Genomic DNA, 14,510 nt, shown 5'->3' with positions numbered 1-14,510 from the left:
CTACCTGTTAAGACCTCATGGGGGCTAACACCTGTTGCTTTGGCAGGAGTCGACCTGATTGCCATCAGAACCAACGGTAAACGTAAATCCCAGCTGGAACCTGCTTCTGCCACAAATTTCTTTAAAATATCCACAACAGACCTATTGCTTCTTTCAACTGTACCTGAAGACGCCGCCCGATATGCGATATGTAGTTTCCTTTTTACACCTAGTATTTGCCATACCTTACTCATTAGAGTACTTGTGAAATGACTTCCTCTGTCTGACTCAATTCTTTGTGGCAACCCAAACCTTGAGAACACATGGTTCACCAGCAATGTGGCTGCTGTTTGCGCACTACAATCTGGTGCAGGAATGCACTCAATCCACTTCGACATCAAACATACCACACTCAAAATATAACGGTGTCCCCTGCTCGACCTTTTTAAAGGACCTACATAGTCTATTTGCAAATCTGACCATGGGAGAGTTAGGCCTCTTTTCATCAATGGTGCTCTATGCATTGGTGAAGCAGGTTTAAATTGGGCGCATACTAGACATCCTCTAGTATATAATTCCACATCTTGGGACATATGTGGCCAGTAAGCATAATCTTTTAGTATTTCTAATGTTTTTTGTGAACCTCTATGGCCTGCAGTTATGGCATCATGTGCATGGTGTAGCATTAGTCCTCTGAATGAAAGGGGTACTACCCACTGTATTTGCCCTGTTATGGACTCTCTAATCATGAGCTCATCCTGTAATCTAATTCGTGTTTTGTTCTTTAATAACACCCTCAACTCTTCTTTTCCCATACAATCTTTTTCTGTTAAAGGATTTTGTTCAGGATCTATCAAATGATTATAATAGATTCCCAAAATTTGATCATTCTTTTGTGCCTCAATCAAATCTTGGTCTGGCGTGTCATGACTCCACTGCACCACCGGTTGATCTATCTCCTTTGGTGCTTTAGAACGTGTCACTGCATCAATTTGTATTTCACCCATTAAATAATCAATAGGTAGCAATTCTCCCATCACAGCCCCAATCTTAGCCAGATGGTCTGCCTTATCATTTCCCTCCTTATCCTCTCCTGGTGTTTTTAAATGCCCACGAATTTTTCTCCAGTATATTGTTAAATTATTTTCTGACACCAATTTGTCTATGGCTTGTATCATTTTTCCATGTTTAAGTGGCTTTTTGTTGTATGTAACCATGCCTCTTGCTTTCCAACCAGGCAAATACTCCACAAAGCTATTCCGTGCATAGTCAGAATCAGTCACCAGGACAATTTCACTGAACTTTTTATCAACTGCAGTAGCAATTGCTTTATAAATGGCTGCCAATTCCGCCACCTGACTGCTCCTATCTCCAATCCTCATCCCTATACTGGGAACGCCTTCACATTTCAACCAGACATTTCCTATTCCTGCCACTAACTGTTTATTACTGTCATTTTCAATGTGAAAAGCACAACCATCCACATATACAGTTGGCAAATCCTTGCATGTTTTTTCATCAAAAGCTTTGTGTGGTGATTGTTCAAATTCCTGTAAACTAGTTTCCACTTCCATTTCATTTGGTATTTGTTCAGCTGCACAGTCATGTAAGTCAGCTAACCCTTGAGCAATTGGGCTCTTTTTATTTTGTCCATATCTCACTTCTACGGGAAAACCTTGTAATGCCAGCGTCCATGAAGTGATTCTGGATTGCGCTAGATTGCCTGATCTAATTCTTTTACTCTCTAAAAATTGCAAAGGTTGATGATTTGTTTCAATAATCACCTTTTCTCCCTGAACAATGGGGCGGAAATGTTGTAGCGCCCACACAGTGGTTAATAGGGCCTTTTCACATTCATTAAATTTCATTTCAACTTGGGAAAATGCCTTACTTGCATATGCAATGGTTTTGTGATTCAAATCGTGTTTTTGTGATAACACTGCTGACATACAATGTTCAGAAAAACCTATTTCTATGAAGAAATCCCTGTCCTTTATGGGGTATGCTAAACATGGTGCTTTTACAAGACATTCCTTCAATCTAGCCACTGCATCAGACTGCTCTCTTTCCCATCTCCACGGAGTATTTAGTTTAAGCAGTTTAGTCAATGGTTGAGTGATTTCTGCATAATTCTCAATGAACTTTCTGTTATAGCCTGTCATCCCTAATAAACTTTTTACTCCTTTCACATCTTTAGGATCTTTTAATCTTTGTATGGCCTCTATTTTCTTCCTTTGTGGATTTAGCCCACGTTCAGTCACTTCATGCCCTAGAAAGTTCACTTTTTTCTTGCACCATTGTGCTTTTTGCAAAGATACTTTGGCGCCTGCTTTCTGCAATTGGCCAAGTATATGTCTTATTTCATCAAAATGGCTTTTAAGGCTTTCATTTTTTATCAGGACATCATCCACATAAACTATTGTTCCTCTTTCCGCTGCATCCGGCATGGCCTTTCTCAAAAATATGCCAAATTCACTCCCACTATTGATGTACCCGAACGGAGCTCTAAGCCAGGCATATTGAGTCCTGTCAAATGTAAAGGAAAATAAGTGTTGTATCTCCTCTGCCAATGGCACACACCAATATCCAGAGGTGAGATCTAATGTGGTAAATACCTTTGAACCATGTATCTGAGCTAGGCCCTGATCAATGAATGGTAGTGGCCATCTAGATACTGGTACTCTTTTATTTAACTCTCTTAAGTCTGCACACAGCCGCCATTGACCATTTGGCTTTAACACACCTAAAATAGGCGTATTGGATGTGCTATGAATGGGCCTGATTATTCCCCGTGATTCCAAATTTTTAATAATCTCTGCCAATGATTCTAAACATGCCAGCGGTAGTCTATACTGGCGTACAAACACTGGATTTCTGCTACAACCTTCTGGTAGTGTGGCCACATGTAAATCAGTTAAACCACAATCATAAGCATCTTTTGCAAATACATCCTTAAACTCCATAAATATTTCCCTCAGATTGTTTCGATCCTCATCGCTGTCACATGCATCCGCTAAGGAGATCTGCTCTTCTACCATTCTGGAAAATTCTGGAAACTCTTCTGGTAAAGGAATCTCAGCGCTTTCCTCTAACTGTGTGGCTGTGTCTTTTTGTAGAGCTGCCACTTTTAAATATTTTGGCATATCAGCTTCCACTTCAATGGGCTGATTTCCTGTTTCATTTTCATTTAAATTAAATATTATGCAATCCTCTTGATGGCAGCACACTGTCTCATTTGAATCATAAGGATACACAGAATGAATTTTAAATATTCCTTTGGGCTGAGAGTCCAGGTGTTCTGGCAACTCGCCCTTGGCATCTACATATTTTTTAGGAATATTCCCAATCACCATGTTATTTAAATCTGCCGTATAATGTGATTTTTGTATGGCCATTCCTAATGGGGAGTTTTCCTCTAAATGAATATCCTGACAACCTTTATTATTTACCATGATTTTTACAGATCCCTCACCAATGTCTACCAATGGAATGTATTCATAATCCAGGCCTTGCTGTTTTATGGATTCATTCAGGCATACAAATGCATCAGAGCCTTTCATCTGCTGTCCATTTTTGCATTTCAGTGTTATTGCAAACTGTTTTGTAAATGCAGGAATAATAGTATTTTTCCTCATTTGTAATTCGACTGCATAAGGAACCAGTTGTGCACAATGATAAGCCCTTCTTTTGTCTTCAAATTCAGGTGCCGGACCACCTAGGCGTGACCATATTTTTTGATTAAGTAAATCTAACACCATACACATTCTGTGCATGATGTCATTGCCCATGTAAAATTCATTTTGTGCTCCACTCACTATCCATACATTATGGTAAATTATTTTCTGCCCAATGCTAATTTTAAGCATGCATCTGCCTGCAATTCGGTTTTCAAAGTCTGGACTGTCCAACCCAGAAACATATTGGTTTTTAATCCTAAATTTCGGGATTTCTTCCCTCTCCATAATTTTTTGCAACAATTTCTCATTAATGAAACTCCTTTCATGTTCAAGTGCTAAAGTGGCTTTTATTGTTTTAAGATAATCATTTATACCAACATGAACCCATGGTTGCTCATCTTCCATGTGTATTTCTGCCAGAGTGGTAATGTGTTTTTCTGAATCTGTTTTAGGAACAATATTCTGTTTGCATGTTTTCTCTTTTAAATAGAAACGTAATGTGTGCTCATCTATGGCAGTCTGCCAATCTTTCCTTGGGTCCAAGTATATTTGTACAGGTAGTTTTTCATTGTCGCTCTGCATTTTGTCTTGACACATTAATATAACAGTGACACTAGGTATGCAGCTATTCTGGAGATATACCTCCACAGCATCATTTGTTTTGGCAACGGTGTGACATTCTTTTATATTGCTGTTTTGTGATTTTAGTTTCTTAGGCCTCAATGGTTTTTTGGTTAAGGACCACAGCACTCCATTCACCCCATCTATGAGAGGAGACAATCTTTTCAGGCAATCTGTCCCCATCAGAAATGGAATTTCACAAATAGATGTGATCAATACCTCTTGTTTCATTCTGTGCTTTCCTATTTTTATGTCAACCTCAGTTACACCTATGATGGGCACCTCCTCCCCATTAAAGTTATGCACTGGGCCTTGATTTTCCTTCACTGTGATCTGACTCTGTGGAGGCCTCCCTTCATTGATACTCTTTACCAGCTCCTTGGACATAATTGTGGCCTGTGCGCCAGTGTCAATCATAGCGAAGGTGTGGCATTTTTCTTCTACAGTGATGGGTGCATAATATCTGTCCTCAACTTCCTCTAATACACATAAGAAATGTGAATTCTTACTGATTTCAGGGCTCACCTTTCTCAGATCTTTTTCACTTTTGGCTAAGCACATTGGTAAATGAAAAGACATTTTTCCCTCCTTTTTAACCCATTTCTGTGCGAGATATTTTATTCATTTCTCCATGTTCAGAGGTTTTTTGGAGTGTGGCCACTGTTCGCCCATCCATCTGGGTAACATCAGAGACCACATTACAACCTTCCAACTGAACATGTGTAACAACATCATTCAGCAATTTGTCATTTTTTAATTCTGTGCATTTGTGATCATTTAGTGTCATATCAGCCCTTGCAGCCTCTTCAAGAATATGTGGCTCAAAGAATTCTTCAGGTGATTGACTTGTACCCTCCTTGTGAGTATTTCCTTTTTCTGTCTGTGTTTGGTCATTGTTTTGCTTGCCCAGGGAAGGAGCTATGGCATCCCCACTTACTCCCTGTTCACTGGTATTCCCCATGCATGAGTCATTTTTCTTAAATCTGTCCCTTTGTTCTTTTGGAATTCCTAATGTTTCTTTTTCATTTGTGCAAATCTTTACTGTTTTATTTAGCTCTAAGTTAAACCGTACCTCTTTTTTAGAAGTATTTGCACTTTCTATCACAATTTCATTTACTGGTACTTTCATTTTTAATCCATTAGTCACCTCAGAGTTGTTATGCAAAATTATATCAGAGCAATCTGTCATTTTGGCACTGCGATTATCATGAGTACTTTTCGGAAGCCCCCCGGTCATTGCTATGGCCATCAGCCCCCTCTTTGGAAGGTTGTTTTTGCGCTGTATAGAGCTTTCCTATTTGCTCAGCTAACATTTTCACTTGGGCCTCAAGGCACTGGAACCTTTCCATCTCTCTAGGATCCTCTTTCTGTGGCCTAGGTCGATATTGGTTGTTTTCCCCCTGATTGGATCTATTTTGATACCTCTCAGGTGATTGATGTCGGTTGGGATGGTTTCTGAACTCTTGATTCATTTGTGGAGGGGAGCGGGTTGCACCCATCCTTTGATTATAGTCCCCTGGTGGGGAATCATTGTACTGGCGTGGATTGTAGTTCACGTTTTGCCTCATGTCCTGTCTCTCAGATTGTGGGTACTGGCCCCTATGTTGATTTCCATTATCAGTAAATCGATCCACATATCGGGGCCTATCCTGATTACCATATATCATGGTGCTGGGATCAAATCTGCTCTGTGTCCCCAATGACTGGTAGGGACCATCATTTCTTTGATCTTGATTTTGTCTCTGGTTATTGTTCATACCTGCCATATCAGGCCGATATCCTACCCGGGGTCTGTCCCCTTGATATCTAGGGCTGATGTAGCTCTCTCTATTACTAGGATCATGTGTTTGGAACATTGGTACAGGAAATGGCGATCTTTGTTGATTACCCCTTTTTTCAGGTGTCACATTATTTTTACCTTGGCTTTGAGCAGACTCAAGGGACATTTTGGCTGACCTGATTTCCATTACTGTGGCCGAAGGTTCTTTAGATTTAGGCCTGGTATCTTTCATTTTATCACTTTCTCTACCCTGACAATAGAGTACCTCATATAGCTTTGTGCTTTGATGTACAATCCATTCAAGGGACTTGTCACGGTCAAATTCACGGACCAATTGGGATATGATGTCTTTCTGTAGCCCATAAAAGTATGCGGTTTTAAACTCATTGGAATTTGAGTCAAAAGATACATCAAAGCGAGAGAATGCTCTTTTTAAGTCTTGTAAAAATTGGCGAGGGGATGTATTAGGTCCAGCAGTAATAGTGTACGCGACTTTCTTTGCCTCCTGCAATGACTGAAAAGGAGAAAAATGACGCCTAATTTCTTTTTCAAACTCCAGCCATGTCATATTCTGCTGTTCATTTAATCCCCTTATGATGCTGGCCGTCGGGGCATCTAAAGTTAAATGAAAATATTGTCTGTACTGTTCCCTAGGTATCTGGAGTGCTTTAAAAATGTCATGCACCGCTTCTAAGTGATCCTCAATGCAGCATTCACCTCCCTTTTTAAATGGTTTGATCAGGGCTTTAATGGATTTCATTATTTTTATGGGGCTACTTGTTGCAATGCATGGAATTGCACTATTTTGTGAGTCAATCCTGTTTTCAGGTGTATGAGATTGGTGACTGCCCCCAATGGGAGTATCAAATCCCCCAAGGGCGCTGCAACCAAGTTCAGTCACCGGCCCAGTCACTGGGGCACTAGCTCTTTGGGCAGAGCTAGACTTCACCTCCACTCCATTGAATGTGGTACCCTGCCGCCTCTCCTGGGACCTGGGAATGCACATTTGCTGTTCTAAGTCCTTACACTTTTTAAGGAGTCTGTTGGCTTCATCATGCAAATAATTATTTTCATCACTCATTTTATTAATCACCTCCTGCATTTCGCACATTTGCATTTGGCATTCATTGAACTCTTTATTTCTCTTGTCTCTTTCTTGGATCATTTTAATCATTTCTTGTTCTGCACTCTGGAGATCACCTTCTTTTTCACAATGTTCTTTTTGTAAAATCTGCATTTCTGAAACAACCTCATCTTTATCCTGCCTAATGTGATCCACTAAGGCTTTTAAGTGTGCCAATTCTTGCTCACTATCCTCAAATTGTTTCTTGCTTTTGGATAACTGAGTATCAAAGTCTCTGCATTTTAATTGCATGTCTTTTTGGCATACATCCAATTCTGCTCTCAACATTTCCTGATTTTTACTTGCCCCTTCTAATTCAGTCTTTAACCTGTTAATTAGCTGAGTATCATTCTCTTGCATTCGCAGGGACTTGTTTAAAATAAACCATATTTTGCCGCATAGCCGTATTAAACAGTCTTTCTCTGCACTTTTATCGGCTGCATTCAATAATCTTGTAAGGCAGACCTGAATTATGCTGCCTTCTGCAAAAATATTGTCTAGTTTTTCTTTCTGCACCTCACCCTGAATGCGGTTACTCCATTCTAACGTGCTATTCGAAGACCAATTCCCATGTGCAAATAACTTTGCCTCTAAATATTGCACTAGATCTGAGAATGTGATTTCCCTTTGTGACATTCTGAAATTCGTTTTTAGTGGCACACTGCTATTATAAAATGGGTTCCCTTTAATGTGCAAATGGCAGTGTGAGACACGCTTGCCACGCCCAGTAGGTACTCTATGATCACTTTCCCGGCCTGCAACGCACCATAAATATGTAGGGTATTTTGTGGAGATTTGGGGCCTGACGGTATTTTATTACCGCCGAAAAATAACTTAGCAATAATCACTCTTTGTATTCAGATTTGGCCATGTGCAACAATAATACAATGGACATGCATTATTTCAGCACCCAGACCTGCATATTTGGTATACGTGGTTGGTGGTATTTTGGTGAGCATAATTCCCTTGTTTTATTTGTGGCCCCAATGTCCAGAATCCCTTATCTTTGCTTAGATTTTTCGTGTGATCACTAGAGAGACCTCAGACCTGCATTCTAGGAATACCACATTTTCCAGTGATAGTGTTGGTGTGCCACCATGGGCGAACTCACTGACTTATTTACGACAGAGAGCTATATGTGGTAGTCTTGTGGTAATTTCCACTACCTTATATACGGTAGGGAGCTATGTTCAGAGAGTCTCTCTTCCCGTTGGCTCATGTACCTCCAACAAGCTATGCTACAGTCACTCACAATTATTCATACTGATTCTGACATGCACACATCTGTCTTAAAATGACCATTGCACTGTTTAAAAATCTCCCCACATCATCGGCATTGTAATGGTAAATAGAAAATAAACCACCCGTCTGTTTTCAAATATTTTTCTGTATTATAAAAGTTGCATTTAAACACGATCTCATTCTTTACAGAAATAAATAAAATGGTACAGTAAAAGCATTGTCTATGACACACTGCAAAGAGCGTGGCGGAGAACAGAACTCAAATTGCAACATTGGTATTTGATTAAGACACGCACAGGAATCCTACACTGACTGCATATTTTCGTGCACACACACGGCTCCCACGCTTATGTAATTACCTTATCTGAGTTTTCTTCAGCTGTTCTCTTTCTGAATGTAGCTCCCTTGAAGATTAACCCCAGTAAAAGGATCGCCTTTCCTTCTCAAACCGGGGTCATTGCCTGGAATTCTCAGCTTTTTCAGATAGGAACGCCTCAGCCAGTGGAAAGGTTTTTCTTTCAGCTCTCCCCAATCTCGACTGCAGCAGGACACAGGAATCTGCATTCAGTCAGGAGCCCCACAGCCAGGTCTTCTCCCCAGTAGTGCAGAAAATGTCTGCCTGGAATTTTCCCCGTTACTGCCCACTAAAACTTTCCTCTCAGCCCTCTGTATGACGTGTCCCAATGAAATCCATCATCTCTCATCCTCCTACTCTTCAACAATAGCTTCGCTTATACATTTGCAATTGTTGCAAATCTGACTTCCTTCTTCCTGCAGTTACTGTGCACAAAAACACGGAGAATCAGGCAGAGAAGAGAAGAAAAAAAATCTGCACACACATTTAAATGGTTTTCAGAGTATGCCTAATTCTGCAGTGGAGAACACATTTTATTAGTGGGTTATGTTAAATAAGGTTTTATTAGTCAGGTTAATGGTTAATAGGTTAGCTGTTAATTTTCAAATGTGTCTCTCGCACCATAGGCATTTCAGGTGAAAAATAGTGTGCATTTTTAAATGAGCACGTGTGCTTTTAACTGTAAAAATAGATTTGCATCTTATATGTTAAAATCGTTTTTGACTGAACAGCCTGTCTTTCCTTGTTAATCTGGTAACCCATATAGCAATGCACCGCACCCTTGTGGTGGTAATGCAAAAAAAAAATGTGCTACTTGTGCAGTAGTGCTGTACTCTGTGCTGTTTGCTAAATATCCTTACACTTCCTATAGCATAAGATGTGATATCCAAATCCTTCCCTTTCCAATCCTGAGACCCTTCCTGTAGCATGAGATGTGATATCTCAATGCTTATACCAAACCTGAGACCCTTCCTATAGCATGAGATGTGATATCCAACTCCTTCCCATTCCAATCCTGAGACCCTTCCTATAGCATGAGATGTGATGTCTCAATGCTTCTAATACCAAACCTGAGATCCTTCCTATAACATGAGATGTGATATCCAACTCCTTCCCATTCCAATCCTGAGACCCTTATGATAGCATGAGATGTGATATCTCAATGCCTCTTATACCAAACCTGAGATCCTTCCGATAGCATGAGATGTGATATCTCAATGCTTCTAATACCAAACCTGAGATCCTTCCTGTAATATGAGATGTGATTTCCAAATCCTTCCCCTTCCAAACCTGAGACCCTCCCTTTAGCATGAAATGTGATATCCAACTCCTTCCCATTCCAATCCTGAGACCCTTCTGATAGCATGAGATGTGATATCTCAATGCCTCTAATACCAAACCTGAGATCCTACCTCTAACATGAAATGTGATATCCATCTCCTTCCCTTTCCAAACCTGAGACCCTGCCTATAGCATGAGATGTGATATCCAAGTCTTTCCCATTCCAATCGTGAGACCCTTCCTATAGCATGTGATGTGATATCTCAATGCGTATACCAAACCTGAGACCCTTCCTATGGCATGAGATGTCATATACAACTCCTTCCCATTCCAACCCTGAGACCCTTCCTATAGCATGAGATGTGATATCTCAATGCTTATACCAAACCTGAGACCCTTCCTATAGCATGAGATGTGATATCCAACTTCTTCCCATTCCAATCCTGAGACCCTTCCTATAGCATGAGATGTGATATCTCAGTGCTTATACCAAACCTGAGACCCTTCCAATAGCATAAGATGTGATATCCAAATCCTTCCCATTCCAATCCTGAGACCCTTCCTATAGCATGAGATGTGATATCTCAATGCTTATACCAAACCTGAGACCCTTCCTATAGCATGAGATGTGATATCCAACTCCTTCCCATTCCAATCCTGAGACCTTTCCTATAGCATGAGATGTGATGTCTCAATGCTTCTAATACCAAACCTGAGATCCTTCCTATAACATGAGATGTGATATCCAACTCCTTCCCATTCCAATCCTGAGACCCTTATGATAGCATGAGATGTGATATCTCAATGCCTCTTATACCAAACCTGAGATCCTTCCGATGGCATGAGATGTGATATCTCAATGCTTCTAATACCAAACCTGAGATCCTTCCTATAATATGAGATGTGATTTCCAAATCCTTCCCCTTCCAAACCTGAGACCCTCCCTTTAGCATGAAATGTGATATCCAACTCCTTCCCATTCCAATCCTGAGACCCTTCTGATAGCATGAGATGTGATATCTCATTGCCTCTAATACCAAACCTGAGATCCTACCTCTAACATGAAATGTGATATCCATCTCCTTCCCTTTCCAAACCTGAGACCCTGCCTATAGCATGAGATGTGATATCCAAGTCCTTCCCATTCCAATCCTGAGACCCTTCCTATAGCATGTGATGTGATATCCAAGTCCTTCCCATTCCAATCCTGAGACCCTTCCTATAGCATGTGATGTGATATCTCAATGCTTATACCAAACGTGAGACCCTTCCTATGGCATGAGATGTCATATACAACTCCTTCCCATTCCAACCCTGAGACCCTTCCTATAGCATGAGATGTGATATCTCAATGCTTATACCAAACCTGAGACCCTTCCTATAGCTTGAGATGTGATATCCAACTTCTTCCCATTCCAATCCTGAGACCCTTCCTATAGCATGAGATGTGATATCCCAATGCTTCTACCAAACCTGAGACCCATACTATGGCATGAGATGTGATATCAAACTCCTTCCCATTCCAATCCTGAGACGCTTCCTATAGCTTGAGATGTGATATCCAACTCCTTCCCATTCCAATTCTGAGACCCTTCTTATACCATGAGACTTGATATCTCAATGCTTCTAATACCAAACCTGAGACCCGTCATATAACATGAGATGTGATATCCAAATCCTTCCCCTTCCAAACCTTAGACCCTTCCTTTATAATGAGATGTGATATCCAACTCCTTCCCATTCCAATCCTGAGACCCTTCCGATATCATGAGATGTGATATCTCAAAGCTTCTAATATCAAACTTGAGACCCTCCCTATAGCATGAGATGTGATATCCAAGTCCTTCCCATTCCAATCCTGAGACCCTTCCTATAGCATGAGATGTGATATCTCAATGCTTCTAATACCAAACCTGAGACCCTTCCTATAACATGAGATGGGAATATCCAACTCCTTCCCATTCCAATCCTGAGACCCTTCCGATAGCAGAGATGTGATATCTCAATGCTTATACCAAACCTGAGACCCTTCCTATGGCATGAGATGTGATATCCAACTCCTTGCCATTCAAATCCTGAGACCCTTCCTATAGCATGAGAAGGGATATCCAACTCCTTCCCAATCCAATCCTGAGACCCTTCCGATAGCAGAGACGTGATATCTCAATGCTTCTACCAAACCTGAGACCCTTCCTTTAGCATGAGATGTGATATCCAAATCCTTCACATTCCAATCCTGAGACCCTTCCTATAGCATGAGATGTGATATCTCAATAACAGGAGATACGTCCTATAACATGAGATATGATATCCAAATCCTTCCCCTTCCAAACCTGAGACCCTTCCTTTAGCATGAGATGTGATATCCAAATCCTTCCCATTTCAATCTTGAGACCCTTCCTATAACATGAGATGTGATATCCAACTCCTACCCATTCCAACCTGAGACCCTTCCTATAGCATGAGAAGGGATATCCAATTCCTTCCCAATCCAATCCTTAGACCCTTCCGATAGCAGAGATGTGATATCTCAATGCTTATACCAAACCTGAGACCCTTCCTTTAGCATGAGATGTGATATCCAAATCCTTCACATTCCAATCCTGAGACCCTTCCTATAGCATGAGATGTGATATCTCAATGCTTCTAATACAAAACCTGAGATCCTTCCTATAACATGAGATGTGATATCCAAGTCCTTCCCATTCCAATCCTGAGACCCTTCCTATAACATGAGATGTGATATCCAACTCCTTCTATTCCAACCTGAGACCCTTCCTATAACATGAGACGTGATATCCAACTCCTTCCCAATCCAATCCTTAGACCCTTCCGATAGCAGAGATGTGATATCTCAATGCTTATACCAAACCTGATGACCCTTCCTATGGCATTAGATGTGATATCCAACTCCTTCCCATTCCAATCCTGAGTTCCTTCCTATAGCATGAGATGTGATATCTCAATGCTTCTATCAAACCTGATACCCTTCCTTTAGCATGAGAAGTGATATTCAACTCCTTCCCATTCCAATCCTGAGACCCTTCCTATAACATGAGACGTGATATCCAACTCCTTCCCATTCCAATCCTGAGACACCTCCTATAGCAAGAGATGTGATATCCAATTCCTTCCCATTCCAATCCTGAGACCCTTTCTATAACGAGATGTGATATCCAACTCCTTCCCATTCCAACCTGAGACCCTTCCTGTAGCATGAGAAGGGAGATCCAAATCCTTCCCATTCCAATCCTGAGACCCTTCCTATACCATGAGATGTGATATCTCAATGCTTCTAATACCAAACCTGGGACCCGTCCTATAACATGAGATACGTCCTATAACATGAGATATGATATCCAAATCCTTCCCCTTCCAAACCTGAGACCCTTCCTATAGCAAGAGATGTGATATCCAAATCCTTCCCATTTCAATCTTGAGACCCTTCCTATAACATGAGATGTGATATCCAACTCCTACCCATTCCAACCTGAGACACTTCCTATAGCATGAGAAGGGATATCCAACTCCTTCCCAATCCAATCCTGAGACCCTTCCGATAGCAGAGATGTGATATCTCAATGCTTATACCAAACCTGAGACCCTTCCTATGGCATGAGATGTGATATCCAACTCCTTCCCAATCCAATCCTGAGACCCTTCCGATAGCAGAGACGTGATATCTCAATGCTTCTACCAAACCTGAGACCCTTCATTTAGCATGAGATGTGATATCCAAATCCTTCACATTCCAATCCTGAGACCCTTCCTATAGCATGAGATGTGATATCTCAATGCTTCTAATACCAATCCTGAGATCCTTCCTATAACATGAGATGTGATATCCAATTCCTTCCCATTCCAAACCTGAGACCCTTCCTATTGGATGAGATGTGATATCCAACTCCTTCCCATTCCAACCCTGAGACCCTTCCTATAGCATGAGATGTGATGTCTCAATGCTTCTAATACCAAACCTGAGATCCTTCCTATAACATGAGATGTGATATCCAACTCCTTCCATTCCAATCCTGAGACCCGTCCTATAGCATGAGATGTGATATCTCAATGCTTATACCAAACCTGAGACCCTTCCTATAGCATGAGATGTTATATCCAACTGCTTCCCATTCCAATCCTGAGACCCTTCCTATAGCATGAGATGTGATATCTCAATGCTTCTAATACCAAACCTGAGATCCTTCCTCTAACATGAAATGTGATATCCAACTCCTTCCCTTTCCAAACCTAAGAGCCTATCTATAGCATGAGATGTGATATCCAAGTCCTTCCCATTCCAACCCTTCGACCCTTCCTACAGCATGCAATATGATATCTCAATGATTCTAATAACAAACCTGAGACCCGTCCTATAACATGAGATGGGATATCCAACTCCTTCCCATTCCAATCCTGAGACACTTCCGATAGCAGAGATGTGATATCTCAATG

This window comes from Ambystoma mexicanum, unplaced genomic scaffold, assembly GCF_040938575.1.
Source record: "Ambystoma mexicanum isolate Mex_15411 unplaced genomic scaffold, UKY_AmexF1_1 Mex_scaf4, whole genome shotgun sequence".
Classification (NCBI taxonomy): domain Eukaryota; kingdom Metazoa; phylum Chordata; class Amphibia; order Caudata; family Ambystomatidae; genus Ambystoma; species Ambystoma mexicanum.
The sequence above is the reverse complement of the archived record's forward strand: the minus strand, read 5'-3'. Positions refer to the sequence as shown.